The sequence below is a fragment of the Bombyx mandarina genome, chromosome 25 (genome assembly GCF_030267445.1).
Source record: "Bombyx mandarina strain Sakado chromosome 25, ASM3026744v2".
Classification (NCBI taxonomy): Eukaryota; Metazoa; Arthropoda; class Insecta; order Lepidoptera; family Bombycidae; genus Bombyx; species Bombyx mandarina.
The window spans coordinates 10,520,416-10,539,566 of NC_143231.1; the positions used below are offsets into that span (position 1 = coordinate 10,520,416).

Consider the following 19,151-nt stretch of genomic DNA (forward strand, 5'->3'; position numbering starts at 1 on the left):
CGAAGTTTCAGTTGCAATGTACATATGAATAACGCAAAGCTGTGTAATGTTAGTTCAGCTCGGCAAATCGAACGTACCTTGTTATTTTAGCTATTGTCGGTGATACGTTTAGGCCAGCGGTCGGGGGGAGGGGGAACCGGGCTAAATTATCCCAAATGGGGTAAATATATTGAAGTTAAACTTCTTTAGAATCGTTGTGATTTCAAATTATCATGGGGTCTATAATATGAAAGATGCTAAAAAGAAGCGATTTCGTTTTTTTTTTGTTGTTCTTCGCCATCGGTAATATCAACTTACACAAAAATATTTTGGGGCGATAATTAAAAAAGTTCCCCGACCGCTGTTTTAGGCGATGCGTCATCTTAACATTTGTGTAATCAATAATCCGATTTCTTTGTAGAAGATTAGTTCTTTTCTATTTTATGTTTGAATTGAATTTGTTTTGTGATAGATGCCGCATCGCCTACCGTATTTTTTTTTTAAATTAACATCAATCAATAAATAAGTTACAGCGTTTAACATCTCGTTCGCTATAGCATTGATTGAACGATACATTAATTTGCAAGAGTGTTTCTAATAAATCCAAAATAATGGCTTAAAAGACATTGGCAATGCGATGGTCTGTACTCACTTATGTCTTCCGGAAATCGAACGATTTCCTCATTGCGATGCCGAAGGTGTAGCTCGCAGAACACTGGATCAAAAACTTTTTACTCCCGTTTCTGTGTTGGCTTTAGTTTTATAAATAAAATCGACAGTAATTTTAAACAACATTTTACTGCCTTAAATTATCTTGAAATTTTAAGTCGTCGTGGCCTAAAGGATAAGACGCCAGGTGCATTCGTAGGGAACAATGCGACTGTACCCTGGTTCGAATCCCGCTTGCAGGATTTTCTAATGAAATAACTACGAGTATACGTTATTAGTTGCTGAGACCTGGACATTGAGAGAAAGTGAGAAAAAGAGGATAGATGCTCTCGAAATGTGGTGCTGGAGAAGAATGCTGCAAATATCGTGGACAGAGTTCAGAACGAATCAGTCAATTCTACAGGAACTCGGCATCAAGCAGCGACTATCCTCCATCGTTCAGGGTCGCATTCTCACTTTCTTCGGGCATGTGTCGCGGCGGGGTGACGACTCAGTTGAGCGCCTTGTGGTGCAGGGCATGATAGAGGGTACAAGACCGCGCGGCAGATCACCGTTACGATGGACCGACCAAATAAAGGCAGCTCTAAACGGTCCCGTTAGCGAGTGCACAAGAAGGGCCGCGGTACGCGAGGAATGGCGACGTCTGGTGAAGCGCACCACCAACCAAAGTGATGACCACGACCACTCTGCCAAGAGTGCATACGACTGAGAAGAATACGTTATTATTATTAATTTTTTTTTATAACTTCTTATACTAGAAAGTATAAAGGCGGACTTAATGCCATATGCATTCTCTAACAGTCTACCTTAGGGGAGTGCAGAGATGAACCTTGGTAGGCGTAGTGTGAAGGTGATATTATTTAAAGATATGTGTATATATAACATATATAATGTTTATAGATACAAATACTCGTACTTAAATAAATATATATACATAAATATATACATATCGTAAATATATAAACAAATATCATTAATTAGATGACTCTGCTAACTCCCTGAGAATCAGTTCTCGAACCTTTGTCTTAAACGCTTCACGTGTAGTTATTACTACACAATTGAGACATGTATATCACGTTTCAAGACGGGTCGGCAGGAATCACATTGTGACTGACATCTACGGACCCTTGTTACCACTTAATATTAGGTGAGCTCTTTCTTCGATCTATGCCACGAAGACTGAAAGCAATGATTGTATTTTGAGTACATTTAAATTTGTAACTCGTCGCCGCTCCAATCTTATTTCTAGATAAACAGCAATGAACATCTTGAGCAATGGTAATCCAGACCAAGATCTGTAGGCAGATAAGATCTGAAAATTTTGTTACAAAAGTCACTAGTGCTTCGAGATGAAAAGTAAAAAGCGAGGATGACATAAACGATTCAATCTATCGGATGATTGTTTAAAATGTTTGCAAAGATCAAATTTGTAATTCAAAACTCCTAATCTTTATCACATAATAACAGTACAAGTCTTAGTATGCACTGAATTGTTTTTTTATAAACCAACACAGTTTAATGTCTATCTAACTTTACAGTGCAGCACGAGTATTCCTTTCTCAAATTGGGAGACGATATGAAAAAAAAACGTGTGATTAGAATCATCGTATGTTCGATCGATAGTACGTTTTAGCCAAGCTTTCGATTTAACAGATAAAGATATAATTACACTTTTTTTTATTGCTTAGATGGATGGACGAGCTCACAGCCCACCTGGTGTTAAGTGGTTACTGGAGCCCATAGACATCTACAACGTAAATGCGCCACCCACCTCGATATATAGGTTCTAAGGTCTCAGTATAGTTACAACAGCTACCCCACCCTTCGAACCGAAGCGCATTCTTGCTGTTTACGGCGGAAATAGGCGGGGTGGTGGTACCTACCCGTGCGGACTCCCAAGAGGTCCTACCACCAGTGATTACGCAAATTATAATTTTGCGGGTTTGGTTTTTATTACACGATGTTATTCCTTCACCGTGGAAGTCAATCGTGAACATTTGTTGAGTACGTCTTCATTACAAAAATTGGTACCCGCCTGCGGGATTCGAACACCGGTGCATCGCTACATACGAATGCACCGGAAGTCTTATCCTTTAGGCCACGACGACTTCAGAATAAATTAAGACTAAATTCCCCTAGTGAGATCTCAAGGATTTTAAATTAGCAATGACTTCGTAACCAATATTAAAATCAGCATGTTCTAAATTTTGTACAAATTTATGTACGTACGCAAGCATGTAAGTACTATCAGATTATAAATTCTAAGGTTCGGTTTTGGAAGCATTATTATCTTAACAGACTAAACTAAACTATTAGATTATTAGATTATTTTAGAAGTCGTCGTGGCCTAACGGATAAGACATCCGGTGCATTCGTGTTGAGCGATGCACCGGTGTTCGAATCTCAGGCGGGTACCAATTTTATTTAATCAAATACGTACTCAACAAATGTTCACGATTGATTTCCACGGTGATGGAATAACATCGTGTAATAAAAATGAAACCCGCAAAATTATAATTTGCGTAATTACTGGTGGTAGGACCTCTTGTGAGTCCGCACGGGTAGGTACCACCACCCTGCCTATTTCTGCCGTGAAGCAGTAATGCGTTTCGGTTTGAAGGGCGGGGCAGCCGTTGTAACTATAATTGAGACCTTAGAACTTATATCTCAAGATGGGTGACGCATCTACGTTGTAGATGTCTATGGGCTCCAGTAACCACTTAACACCAGGTGGTCTGTGAGCTCGTCCACACATCTAAGCAATAAAAAAAAGCTTATTTATTAATGCGCTTATTCTGTAATGAGGTAGTTGCCTATCAGTTACAAATAGAAAATAGTCTTCGTTTTGATAAAACAACGCGTATAATTATGTTAATAACTCGGCTATTTGAAATTATCTCAACAATTATTATGGAGTCGTGCACGCTAATTAATCATAATTAATCAAATGTTATCGCAAAGGGCACGATGTTTGCTTTATTGTATTATAATGTTATAGTGTGATTAAATACGGTTATAGCATACAAAAACAAAAACACAATGTGTGAGTTACTGTTATGTCGTTGCGATTTTTTTTCTTTTTTTCTTTTGTTATAAAGATCAGTGTTTGTTACTTTGATTATTTCAAAACGTACTTTATTTCGATTCGTCGTGGCCTAACAGATAAGACGTCCGATGCATTCGTGCTGAGCGATGCACCGGTGTTCGAATCTCAGGCTGGTACCAATTTTTCTAATGAAATACGTACTTAACAAGTGTTCACGATTGACTTCCACGGTGAAGGAATAACATCGTGTAATAAAAATCAAACCCGCAAAATTATAATTTGCGTAGTTACTGGTGGTGGGACCTCTTGTGAGTCCGCGCGGGTGGGTACCACCGCCCTGCCTATTTCTGCCCTGAAGCAGTAATGCGTTTCGGTTTGAAGGGTGGGGCAGCCGTTGTTACTAAAACATGAGACCTTAGAACTTATATCTCAAGGTGGGTGGCGCATTTACGTTGTAGATGTCTATGGGCTCCAGTAACCACTTAATACCAGGTGGGCTGTGAGCTTGTCCATGCATATAAGCAATAAAAAAAATTAAAAAATTCAAATAGTAACATAGACAATAGTACGGGCAGTAGATTTCGTTAGCACAATTGCCATTCGAGCAGTTGTAATAACCATCGGTGATCACTCACCATCAGATGTGGTGGTGGTGTAGAGTCGGCTAACTTCTAAAGTAATAGACACTAAAGGCCAGGGAATCTCGTGGCTTAACTCATAGTTGTATAGTATAGTTGGGTGGTTATTACAACCCGTAGGGACAATAACGTAAGCGTGCTTAAAACCAACGTAAGTAGAACAAGGTTTGTTTTTTAACCCTACCTATTAGTTGGTAGCCTTAAGAGGCTAATGTAATCTGAGACAATTTGCTAACACTAGCCTAAAGAGCAGTGCTTCGCAGAATCTACCACCGGATCGGAATCGCGACCCACTGAGAAGATCCGGCGAGAAACTCAGTGGGCTGTGTCTGTGGGTTAGTTCGTTCGTCGAACTCTTCGTCGTAATCGACGAGTTTGACGAGGACAGTGTTGGGGTACAACATGGGACAACAGAAGTACCAACCTGATTTGTGCTGTGAGGCATTATGCGCTCCGTAGGGTAAGGACATGTTTTTCCAATTAAATAACGGATGGATTACAACCTAAGGATTCTGGTTAACTTTTTACTATGTAAGCCGAGACCTCGTATTTAATCTATTTTATCTATGTTATCGTATTTAATCTGTGCCGATTTGAGTCAAAAATTTAAGAACGAAAATCCACTATCGGCTACTTTCAAATTCCTTTCTTTCAAAAGACATAGAGTATCCGTTGTTTTGACTTTTTTAAATTAATCCTTTGATTTTGTTCTTGTGTGTTCTCCGTATCGATGTTACATTAATTTATTTGTAGACATAACATAGAGACATACTTACGCTTGTTTTCTTGTTCATGGCGAGCATTATACATATATTTTCCATTGCCCCCTTCCCGGTAATGGACTATAAAAGTGGCGAGTAACAAACAGCAACAAGTCATAACCAGAGTGAATCGTAAAGAGCACTTTATAGCTTCATTAGTATTTAGAACGATTCGTAACGGAAGTAGAATATCACTATGTAATTAATCTTATTGCAATAAATTTGTATCTGTGTGCAGCGTTTATTGTCCATAATTGGCTGGTCCTCCACCCTTCGCGCTAATGAGACATTGATTAGACGTGAACAGGTAAAATGTATGCAATCTGACGGATCCCCTTATATTGGTTTCTACAGCATTACAAACAGATGTATAACTGAATTGGCACGTGGTTGATACATATAGAACGACTTGGCACTTATATCATTGACACTACCACATACTCGGTATTTGCTTCATAGCAGCAAAACGCCACAACTCTATTTTCAGTTTATGCAAATATAGTCTCTGGTAACAAGGAATAGAATATAAAATTCTACGTAGCATTTATTGGTCAATGTTGTCTGTGGAGCAATAAATAGATACAGTTTGATACCGTCATTACGTATGAGATTTAAATATGCATCGTCGAGCGACATTGTAGCGAACTTGTTGCTATTATAGTTCGATTACTTTACACTGATGCATTTCCTTATTTTCTTAATAAAGTTGATTGTTTTATTACGTAAGTGAAATGATAATCGCGTGTGAGAGGTTTTTTTTGTTGATTTCAACAAAATATTTGTTTGTTACTCAATTCATAATGTCGTTTAAGGGAAAAAGCGATCTATAGCATGTAAAGTTGTTCGTAAAGTTTGTGAGTTACATACATACATTGTGATTTTCGTCTAAAATATGTTATACAATAGGCAAAAAGATAAATGAGTATTACTCTTATAATACTGAATATACCTGTACATACACATAATATGGAATAATTCAGAATAAACAAAAATGTGTGTGTGTGCAGTCTTCTGTGCAAGTCACACACGGTAGAAGTGAAACCTCTAAAATATAAAAATAATCGCAAAGGTCAACCACTCCGCAGTGCAATGGAGCAGCCGCACCCGGGAGAGCCGCCTGCATGATCACGGTATTCCGCCCGACGCCAGGTAGCTATGATTTATCAAGAGAAATACGAGAACGCCTATCAAATGTGTAACATCTCGTCAACGCGATGCAGGAATTGTTGAATTTACGTGCAGCGACATCTGTTGATAACAAACTAAATAGAAATAAAAGTATCTCAGGGTGCGTAACGGAAGAAATTAAGATGGCGCGTAACCGAAAAACGTTACATACGTTTTTTCCTCCCTACGTCGATAAAGAAGTTTCACTTCAATAAAATACTTAATTGCGTTTTCTGTGATACAAAAAGAAAACAATATTTAAAGCCCTCATTCTCTTTTAAAATTAATATTGAAAATTAAATAGTACATATTACTATAGGTACAATACAAAACTGAACTTTCTTTTCGCTCAATGACAGACAGGTGAGTGATTCAGTCTAAGAAAAATATTTTTTGAAACTAAAGAGTCTTAATGGTTTTAAATGATGATAAAAATAAATAATGAAAAATATATGTTTTTGCTAAATACAGTAAACGTACAATATTTTATTTTTGAAATAATTAAACATCCTTTGTAAAGCTAGATCTTAGGGCTACTTATAATATATTTTTTATGTTCTCGTCCATGCCTCCAGTATTTATGTTAAGTTGAATAATCCTTACGGACACAGAGTTGCAAAGTGCTAATAACACTGAATAATTATTACAAGACGAGCTCGCGTCTGCTATCTTACAAACACTTATAGGCAGGCAATCGATTCAATGAAAATCATATTTCCTGTACAGTTCAATGCATTTTAAATAATACATATAATATCGCAGTAGGCAGCGGCTTGGCTCTGCTCCTGGCATTGCTGAAGTCCATGGGCGACGGTAACCACATACCATCAGGTGGGCCGTACGCTCGTCTGCCTACAAAGGCAATAAAAATAAATAAATAAAACTAGCGACCCGCCCTCGCTTCGCTTCGGAAACATGAAATTTTATTATTGATTATTTACGAGATCACATTAGAAACCTCAAAAATAACAGTATTTCTCCACTATTTAATGGATGTTATTATACATATAAACTTTCCTCTTCAATCACTGTATCTATTAAAAAAAACCGCTTCAAAATCCGTTGCGTAGTTTTAAAGATTTAGGCATACATAGGGATATAGGGACAGAGAAAGCGACTATGTAGTGATAATAAATAAAGTCGGAAGCCGGTGTAGGTGAAAACTTTGAGAGATAAAAATATCGTACAGTTCAAACGCGAATGTGAAATATTCAACGCTATTTACAAAAACAGAACAATTAAACTGTACTAATGAACCTACCGCTATTCTTGTCTGAATTCGAACTGATAGACAAATTAGTTGCAACGATTTGCGCATAATGTTCTCGGTGACAAGTGGAGAGCTATTTTCGTATTGACAAGAAATTGATTGAGTTGTTCTCTGAGGACTTGATAGTTCGTGATTCATAGCTGCGTGTATTTACTTATAGGTACTTATCTATATATTAATACGTGAAGCAAAAACTTTGTATCCCTTTTTACGAAAATTACGCGGACGGAGGAGTATGAAATTTTCCACACTTATAGAGAATATAGAGAAGAAGTGCACAATGCTAATATTTTTTTAAAATAATGCATAAAAGGTACATTAAATCAATAAAGAAAACATTACACACACTACATACCATGTATTTGACGCACAAACGCATGCATACTATTTATTGTCAAGCTTTTGTTCTTGACGTCTGTTGTCAAATTGAGAATAGATTAATATTGTTTGTCTTTATTAATACTTTTTATAGTGTAGCCTTGGCGAAATTTGTGAGTTATAAAATACAATCATAATAGTGTACAAACTTACATTTCCAATTAATTATAGTCGAATTTCGACTACTGCGGGACCTCTAGTACTATTACTTACATCGATTTTGAGCTTGAGTGAAGAATAATTGTCCACTTAATACACTTAATAATTGTCCATTAAATAAATTTATGCCGTTGTAACTATCAGTCTTATAGGCCACAATGATTTGTAGAAATCCTATTTTTTTTTAAAGTTTTGGATTAATATTGTTTATTATTTACGAATTCCCTCTGACTTTATTAATTATGAGTACATTAATTTAAAACGATTTATAATACATATTAATGCATCAATTGCAGAATACTGGTGGTAGGACCTCTTGTGAGTCCGCACGGGTAGGTACCACCACCCTGCCTATTTCTGCAGTGAAGCAGTAATGCGTTTCGGTTTGAAGGGTGGGGTAGCAGTCGTAACTATACTCAGACCTTAGAACTTATATCTCAAGGTGGGCAAGGCGCATTTACGTTGTGGATGTCTATGGGCTCCAGTAACCACTTAACACCACGTAGGCTGTGTGTGGAGCTCACAAGCTCGTCCACCCATCTAAGCAATAAAAAAAGGCCATGAATATTAGTAAAAATCCTATTAAAAAAAAGTTTTGGACTAATATTTATTATTTACGAATTCCCTTTGATTTTATTAATTATGCGTACAATAATTTAAAACGATTTATAATACAAATTACTTTATAATGCATGAATTGCAGAATATCAAACTCAACTCTGGCACTTGCCAGTTACATAAGATCCTTTCCCATACGACAAACGTTCAAAATGCCATTGATTGAGGTTGATAATTGCGTGTCGCATTTGCTCCGACGGGACACGGTAAGTAAACTCATAAGTTATTCTCATTTGAATTAGTCGAGTCACCTTATCGTAATTGTTCAGAACTCAAGCATAATAAGTACGACATCCCAACGCGTCCTGTGAGAATGCAATGTTGATATGTCACATTGTTTATTACATTAATGTCATGGCAACTGGGGGACACTGATTGGGGGTCTTTCGCCTTACGGGTATAGAAGTTGACGTTACAATTTCTAGGCATCCACTTATTGTCTGATTAAATGTGTAGCGGATTTGTTGATAACCGATAATTTGGCTTTCCTGCCGGATACCTGGACCTCATCCTTCAAAGTGATTTCGTCAAAATTAATTTTTGTTAAAATTACCAAGAGGGCAACTTTAAAAAAACCAGAATCTCGATATACCTATATGAATCAAGAAAATAATCTTATATCATTAACTAGCTTTTGCCCGCGACTCCGTCCGCATGGAATAGTTACTTTGGCATAACGCTAAATTTTACCCCCACTTCATTTACGTAGAAAGTGAGAATATTTTTGAATTATAGATTAGAATGTTAAGAAGCCATTTAAACCTCTATTTTGAAACATACATTATTGGTGCTCCACTTCTATTGGCCTTACCGTGATATTATGGCTTTCCTCAATAAATAAGCTATCTGATACTGAAAGATTTTTTCAAATCGGACTAGTAGTTTCTGAGATTAGCGCGTTCAAACAAACAAACAAACTCTTCAGCTTTATAATATTAAGTATAGAGTGACTGTGAAATTATTGATACATTAGTCATCCGTAACCACGAAAACTGTTAAGTACTATCCGAAATATCCGAAATAATTAAACGAAATTAATAATAGCGCGAGATAACACGTCCATAGCAACGCACAGTTGCGTTTTTTTACAAATTTACAATTGAAACCGTACTCTGTTAAAAAAAAAACTTAATGGTAGTAACAATCTTTAAATGACATAGTGACAAGCTGAACAGATTCAGTGAACAATCGGATCACTGTGCACTTATCGACAACTGTTACAACAAACAACATTAAAACAATTCATTGTACGAAGCTCAGATAAGTAAGACAAGCATTATATCATGCCCGACAATTGCCAGACTATTTCAATTTTTTTTTTTTTTTTTCATGTAAAATTTACATTGGCAGACATAATGCCTAAGGCATTCTCTACCAGTCAACCAAAGGTAGTGCAGGGTAAATAGTGGTAGGTGCAATGAAATTTATATTAAGTTACGAATACATACACAAAAAGGTATATATATACATATATACACAATCACAGTCACATATACATATACATACATACATACATATATACACATACATACATACATACATATATACACATACATACATACATATAATAGTTTATACAGTATTAAAAGGAATATATTAATAAATTTTCTTAACTACAACTATCAGAACCGGAGCTCTAGATTGAGGTATTCTATTCGATACACAGTACTAACAGCATCGACTGACTCGCCTAGTCTCTTTTATTTCAGTTTGGCAAAATCACAATCGCGTACCCACTATCACTCATGCTGTCTATACTATTCAAATTTACTGATTACTCATTAATTTAACTTGATTTAAACGTGTGTAAATAAGCACGTATAAAATGAGCCTCCTCTGTGTCCTTGGAAGAAACAGGTATATACATATTTATTTATTTATTATTGGAACGAAGTTCCTTATCGCGCGTTGTGAAAGGGGGCTAGACGGAAAAATTCTTACGAAAAGTTGTCACGACACTTTTTAGATCCGTCATTCTGACCAATCAACGTGTAGGCGCTTATCGCGTGACATTGCTCGTATCCGATTGGTCCGCGTAATGAGTACAGTTTCTCGAGATAGCGTTTCAACAATAGTAATTTAGTTCATAGTATTGTTTTTTTCTTCTTCATAATGCCGTAATTTATTATTATAACTTAAAAAAAAAATACAATTCCTTCACTAATTAATCGAAAGGAACGTCGTTCCATCCGGGTGTCCCTTTTTATTTAAATATGTATATGCAAGCCCAGTCCTCGACCTAACATTAGCGAAGAGGTCTAATCCTTTAAAAATAAAATATTTGGTCAGATAAGATGTAGGCCACATCTCCTCCGTATATTCTATTTTAAAAGACACGACTGTTTCGTATTTCTAAATTTAAATCATAAAATATTTCCTATAATCAAAGGTAGATCGCGGCGTATGGCAACATTATTACACTTGACAATGTCATCGCGTTGAATGACCGGTGAACACTGAGGCTACTGTCAAGTCAATAATCAGTGGTATTTATTAAAAATAACAACAATAAATCCTTTATGAAGGAGTAACAGTTCTTAAGAATTACTAGAAAGTTATTGATTTTTATCAGTAAAGCCATATTTCGTTCTCTTGTGGTCTCATTGATAAACGCAACGGAGCCAAGGTCAATTTATCGTGTCATGAAAAACGTGCATTGTTTTAATGATATTTGAAAAAGAATTTCGACTATCTATTGAAAACATGTTCACGAACAAAATTTTGTACTAAAAAAGTATACTGTAGGTGTCTCACAATGAATAAAGATCGATGAATAAATAATGTGAAATTTAATTTAGAAGCGTATGCCGCTGCCCTATTGGGAAACACACCTCACTCAATCCGACTGACTGACAATCCATTATTTAAGCTGTGAAAATAGTTACTGACTGCATTGTAGGGACTAATCCGTTCATGAGCTTCCTATTTCGTGATATAAAGCCTGCCGATAACTTATTTTACTAGGGCTGAATAGGCGGAAACCCATTCCGACAGGAGTCCTCTTCTTCGATATAGCGAAGGCGTTCGACAAAGTCTGGCACAACGGTTTGATATACAAACTGTATAACATGGGAGTGCCAGACAGACTCGTGCTCATCATACGAGACTACTTATCGAACCTTTCGTTCCGATATCGAGTCGAGGGGACGCGTGCCCGGCCCCGTCACATCACAACCGGAGTCCCGCAAGGCTCCGCCCTCTCCCCGTTACTATTTAGTTTGTATATCAATGATATACCCCGGTCTCCGGAGACTCATCTGGCGCTCTTCGCCGATGACACCGCCATCTACTACTCGTGTAGGAAGAAGGCGTTGCTTCATCGACGACTTCAGACCACAGCTACCACCATGGGACAGTGGTTCCGGAAGTGGCGCATCGACATCAACCCCACGAAAAGCACAGCGGTGCTCTTAAAAAGGAGTCGCCCTCCGAACACCACGCTGGGCATCCCTCTCCCGACTAGGCGCGTCAACACCTCCGCTCCCGCCATTCGCCCAATCACGATGTTCGACCAGCCCATACCGTGGGCCCCGAAGGTCAAATATTTAGGCGTCACCCTCGACAGTAGGATGACATTCCGCCCTCACATCAAGACGGTACGCGACCGTGCCGCCTTCATTCTAGGACGTCTCTACCCGATGATATGTAGGCGAAGTAAAATGTCCCTTAGAAATAAGGTGACACTCTACAAAACTTGCATACGCCCCGTCATGACCTATGCAAGTGTAGTGTTCGCTCACGCGGCCCGCACTCACTTAAAATCATTCCAAATCATTCAATCCCGTTTTTGCAGGATAGCCGTCGGAGCCCCGTGGTTCGTCAGGAACGTCGACCTCCATGACGACCTGGACTTAGAATCCATCAGTAAGTATCTACAGTCGGCGTCGATGCGCCACTTCGATAAAGCGGCACGACATGAGAACCCTCTCATCGTGGCCGCCGGTAACTACATTCCCGATCCTGCGGACAGAATGGAAAGCAGTCGACGTCGCCCAAAACACGTCATCTCGGATCCTCCCGATCCACTAACGGTGCTTTTAGGTACTTCAAGCACCGGTCACCGTTCTCGTCGAACCCGTCGCTTGCGACGAAGGGCTCGACGAGTAAATTAACACTCAGACACAGCCCACTGAGTTTCTCGCCGGATCTTCTCAGTGGGTCGCGTTTCCGATCCGGTGGTAGATTCTGCGAAGCACGGCTCTTGCTAGGGTTCGTGTTAGCAACGTCATCAGGTTTGAGCCCCGTGAGCTCACCTACAAAAGTTAGGGTTACGCTGACATAGCCTCTCAAGGCTCTCAGCTTAGGTAGGAAAAAAAAAAAAAATGTGAAATCTAGAACTGGTTTAGGTAGCAAACAAAATTGAAAAGAACATTAAACTATGCCAGTTGTTGGCAACCGAATAAATTGGTATAAAATCTTTTTTATTGCTGTGGTTGTGGAAAAAACATTATTTTTGAATTTTGAAATGTCTTAGATTTGTCATTCTCTTGTTTCCATACAATCCTTGCGAGTTTATTTATCGAGTTCCTTGCCCATCCTAATCCTACAGTCCACAACACCAGTTAGGTCTGTTAAAATCGATTCTCATTCAATCTGTTGCGTGAACAACTCGACAAGCGAATATAAAATTCAAATCAACATTCTGTATAATGCGAAACATCGTCATAGACGCTCTACGAGCATCATTGCTGTATATGATAAAAGGTATAACTCAGGTCATTGTTCAGATGTCAGATGTTAATTTGCTTTATCGCGTCCTTGTCTGTCACTTGACGTGGTTTCATGTGTTATTGAATTTAAAAAATATGAATTAAATATTATTTACCTGTCAGTAACTTCATCGTACTATCAGTTTTACTAGATCTAATTTGATTTATTTAATACATATTTTTTTATTCAATAACTAGCTGACCCGGCAGACTTCATTGTGCCTCAATCGATAAATAAAAGACCTAAGCTTTTGTATAAAATAAATTTAAAACTAACAAAAGGAGTCCGTCCGACGGGGGACACATTAAAGGAAAAACAAAATTATTATTTTTATTTAATTCCGAGCATTTTCAAATTTATTTCCCTTTTAAACCTTCTCTGGACTTCCACAAATAATACAAGGCCATAATTAGCCAAATCGGTCCAGCCGTTCTCGAGTTTTAGCGAGACTAACGAACAGCAATTCATTTTTATAAGATATATAGAAGAATAGAAGAAGAAGAAGATAGAAGATTTACTTGTCAGTAACTTCATCATAGTATCAGTTTTACTAGTTCTAATTTGGTTTAATATTGTCTTAGACGGACTAAACAGCTCGCGGCTCAACCGTGATTAAGTTGTTTGCGATGTCATTGTAAATTCTTTATCGAATTCAGGCGTATAATTTGATAAACATACACACACCAAGCGTCTTGTTCATCAGACCACGAAGATTCAAATCTCACCTATCTCACACAATAACTTTAGCTTTAATTGATTAAAAGCAATCGCACCTCATATTATAGCGTCAAACAAGATTGGTCTATTTGATTGAGTGACAGATGACCTCACAAAGCCTATTGAGTATTCAAAGATTTTAACCGGAATATTGAAACCGTAAACAAACACGTTTCAAAACTTAATGAATGACGAAGTGTACCCCAGTAGCGTACATGATAAAGCGTGTAGGATCAACAAACTGCAACATTGTTGTTGACACCTTGACACAGAACTTGAACCGATATACGACGAATGATATTCATTATGTAACACTTGTTGCCTTCGCCTGTTACCCAATAAGGTAAACAGAGTGTGGTCTATGTTTGGGATTGTGTTTAGATATAATTGCTTGAGACTTATAGCTTTTTTCATAGCTAAGGTTGGTAAAAGGCACGGCCTGATCGTCGACCTGGAAAGGTCAAATTGGAGTCACAATATCTTGATTTCACTACGTCAAAAGCCAAAAGACAGAATTCATAATTGGTTCACGACAGAAATTGGCAGGATCGGATGTACTATAAAAAACTGAGAACTTAGAACTCATATCTTGTGAGTCCGCACAGGTAGGTACCACCACCCTGCCTATTTCTGTCATGAAGCAATAATGCGTTTCAGTTTGAAGGGTGGGGCAGCCGTTGTAACTATACTGAGGCCTTAGAACTGATATCTCAGGCTGGGTGCCGGCATTTACGTTGTAGATGTCTATGGGCTATGGCAACCACTTAACACTTGGTGGGCCGTGAACTCGTCCACCCAACTAAGCAATAAAAAAATCTATTCAAAAGGGCTTGCAACCTGCGCTACACGGTATTAAAACAGAAATGAATTGATTAATTACGAGGTTAGGTGACATAAGCAAAGATAACTATTATGATGACTGCCATTGTTGGATGTACTCGTAGTCGTAACGGCCAAGGTGACCGAGGACAGGACATTGTTGTAATTTAATATCATAACCTCAAACTGTATGGGTTTCCATATGATTGAGAATCATGTTATGTTAGGCCTATGTCCAGCAGTGGACGACTGTGGGCTGTTGATGATGATGATGATGATGATGATAAGAATCATGTTAAGCTTTGCAATCAGCAATTCGAATCCGAAGTTCAAGATAAAAAAATCATCATAGACAATCTAGTTAGTACTAGTTCCGAAGTTGTTCAAATTAGTGTCAAATTATTCGATACCACACCAAAGTGAAACAGTCTATCTCATAAAACATATGATATATTGTTAATTAAATTGAGTTATCATAAAGTTTACTGTGACACTTTGAACATTATTGCGAGTTTAATTATTTTGACCTCTATCATGATCTACATTTAAACTGAACGATAAGCAACTGTTTTCAAGTCAACAGTAATAATTGGAAACATAATTTTATTTTATTTATATAGCTGCATTACGTTATTTTGTGAGAAACTGACTAATTAATTACTATGGCTGATTATTTTCTTTGTTACCAGGCTAGATTATAAATGTTTTTTTTTTTATTTATTTTTTTATTGCTTAGATGGGTGGACGAGCTCACAGCCCACCTGGTGTTAAGTGGTTACTGGAGCCCATAGACATCTACAACGTAAATGCGCCACCCACCTTGAGATATAAGTTCTAAGGTCTCAGTATAGTTACAGCGGCTACCCCACCCTTCAAACCGAAACGCATTACTGCTTCACGGCAGAAATAGGCAGGGCGGTGGTACCTACCCGTGCGGACTCACAAGAGGTCCTACCACCAGTGAAAATTTTGAATGTAGTTCTGAATAATCACTCAGTACTCCTTCACTAGTCGAAATTCGACTATAATTATTTGAAATTATAAGTTTGAACACTATTATGGTTCTATTGTCAAAGACTATTAGGTATACTTTTAATCACAGATTCCGCCAGGACCACACTATAGACAAATAATATTAATCTATTCCCTATTTGACCACAGACTTTAAACAATGACAGAAGTTTGACAATAAACAATGAGTATTTAAGTGTTGTGTCAAATACATAGTAGTGTGTGTAATGTTTTTGTTATTTATTTAATGTATTTTTTATGCACAATAAAAAAATATATTAACATTCTGGACTTCCTCTCTATATTCTCTATAAGTGCGGGAAAATTTATACTCATCCGACCCCGCGATTTTCGTAAAAAGGGCTTTAAAGTTTTTGCTTCATCTTTTAATATACAGATCTACAGGGTGTTTATTAATTCGGGAAACTAACAGTACATAACAACCATGGGGTATATTAAAGACAGGTAAACAGAAATGACTGAAATTAATGATTACAAATTTACAAAAAGGTAATAAAACAAAACAATAAAAATGCCGATTCTGGAAGCTGGCATTCCAAAATTGTTTTTTTATATTTTGCAAGTGATAAATGAAAGATGTCAACATTGGACTGACACAACATTATTCTTTCATTGACACGTATTACAATGGGCAGGGTACATTGCTCAAAGAACAGTGTGCTTAGTGCGAGTTTTTTAACTTTCTCGATAGCGTAAAAGTTAACTCATATTTGTATGGAATAGGATTGTTTGCCTATGTGACATGAGAACCCTCTCATCGTAGCCGCTGGAAACTACATACGACCCAGTAGACCGAATGGTAAACCGTCGACGTCGCCCAAAGCACGTCATTACGGATCCTCCTGATCCATTAACGGTGATTTTAGGCACCACAAGCACCGGTCACCGTCCTCGTCGAACCCGTCGCCTGCGACGAAGGGCTCGACGAGTGGGGCATGTGAACTAACCCATAGACACAGCCCACTGAGTTTCTCGCCGGATCTTCTCAGTGGGTCGCGTTTCCGATCCGGTGGTAGATTCTGCGAAGCACGGCTCTTGCTAGGGTCAGTGTTAGCAACTCTCCGGTTTGAGCCCCGTGAGCTCACCTACAAACGTTAGGGTGAAGCTGAAATAGCCTCTCAAAGCCATCAGCATAGGTAGGGAAAAAAAATGCCTACGTTTGCCGCTAGGAGCGCTGTTTCAACTACATACAAAATTATGGGTTAACTTTTACGCTATCGAGAACGTTAAAAAACTCGCACTAAGCACACAGATGGCCGTTGGGGACGAAAAGTTTTCGAATGGCAACCGCGCACCGGAAAGCGTGGGTAGACCTCCCACTTGGTGGTCCGACGACCTGCAAAAGGGCGCGGAGATCTGCTGGATATAGGCTATGCAGAACCGGTCATTATGTTGAACCTTTAGGAATACCTATGTCGAGCAGTTGACTTTGTGAACTGATGATGATGACACATTAAAGAGTTTTTAATTCGGTAACCTATATCAAGCTTGAATATTGTGAGTCGATCGCATCATTTGCACTAATAATTTAAATATGCAGTATAAAACTGGCTTTAAATGCTTTTATAATTATCAGTAGGTGTTCTGAAATCAAGGTTTACGTTTGCTTCACAGGTATATGTTACATACGGATACATATTCATGCCTCCGCGCTTACATCCGACTTGACGGTGTTTTATAATTCGATATTTTGACAATTCCGGGCAGATTAACCAAGCCTGGTGAGATTTAAGGGGAGGTATAACAGTCCTAATCTATATATTAGAGTCCAGAAGGTATAATATACAGGAGTTCCAGAGCCGGACGGTTCATGGCGTCCCTCCTGGCTGAAACTTTGCTCGCCCTCCTATGCTGGTAAAACTGGAAAGGCCTCTGGGTCACCAGTAATTCTTCAATCATGAAAAAAAGGTTCGTGGTAATAAACAATGTCTGCGAACACAACGGTTCCGTAGAATTTAGTAAAAGAACGCAATCAAAAGACATCCTCCGGCCTATTAATATTAATTTTCTATTAACTTTAGCCTATTATAAGTATGTAAATATTTTATGTTTCCTATATTCTATATTTATCTTTAAAGTAGTTAGTGTAACATATTTGTTTGTGCTGTTTATAAAATCACAGATTCGCGTGTGGAAAAATTAATCAACTATATTTGTATTTAATCTCTCTAAGCACCTGTCATTTCTGTGCAGCACTGTGACATTGGCAAAATCAATGCCAAAGGCGTTGGAGCCAAATTTCTTTATAAAAAAAAAGGACGCAATAGTTCCGCGCGTCTGGAGTGGCCTATGTTCAAAGGGGTTGGAGCCGTTGTTATATGGAGATAGCCGCGTCATTTCGAGTTATCACCAAGGCTCCCTACTTTTTTTTTCTACCTATGCTGATAGCCTTGAGAGGCTATTTAAGCTTCGCCCTAACGTGCGTAGGTGACCTCACGGGGCTCAAACCGGAGTGTTGCTAACACTGACCCTAGCAAGAGCAGTGCTTCGCAGAATCTACCACCGGATCGGAAACGCGACCCACTGAGAAGATCCGGCGAGAAACTCAGTGGGCTGTGTCTATGGGTTAATTCGCTCGTCGAGCCCTTCGTCGCAGGCGACGGGTTCGACGAGGACGGTGACCGGTGGGCTCCCTACATGGAGCGTACGTTACAAAGCAAAAGGCCTAACGTCACTCCATAGACACGAATCCGACTGTCTCTTCCGACTTATCACACAAGGAATTTTCACATTAATTGTGTTTGTGGTTGAGGGATTGACCCAGACACCTCTCCAGTTTCACTAGGGCAGGTGGGCGAGCAAAGGCTCAGCCAGGAGGGGTGGAATTTGCCAACAGACATTAATTGTAATAACCTATTCATACTTTAAAAGGGTAGTCACTAAAAATAACGCGGTCCAAGTGTCAGTAATAGATACTGGAAATGCGCTCGCATTGTATCGGCTTGCGTGTCTCTTGATAGTGATCGGAACACGACAACTCTGTGTCGATTACAGAGAAATAATGGCCAATTACATACTGCACTTTACAATTAAGCATATAGGGCTACACGTGTAAAATAATTTTATAGCGTACCGATATTATATTATTCTTATTAGGCTTTTGAAGGAAAGGTTGTATTTAATTGATGCGATACAATGTTGCAATACAATTTTGCTGTATGTTAAATTTATATTCATGATTGTGATCA

General features: G+C 38.3%; 1 protein-coding gene and 1 long non-coding RNA gene across 11 annotated transcripts in view; one reads left to right on the top strand and one right to left on the bottom strand.

The window, feature by feature from the left end:
- LOC149499891 (uncharacterized) overlaps nt 1-19,151 on the top strand; it is a 266,141-nt gene that overhangs the window by 235,579 nt on the left and 11,411 nt on the right. The window lies entirely within an intron of this gene.
- dsx (transcription factor doublesex) overlaps nt 1-19,151 on the bottom strand; it is a 243,409-nt gene that overhangs the window by 57,901 nt on the left and 166,357 nt on the right. The gene's annotated exons all lie outside the window — the stretch shown is intronic.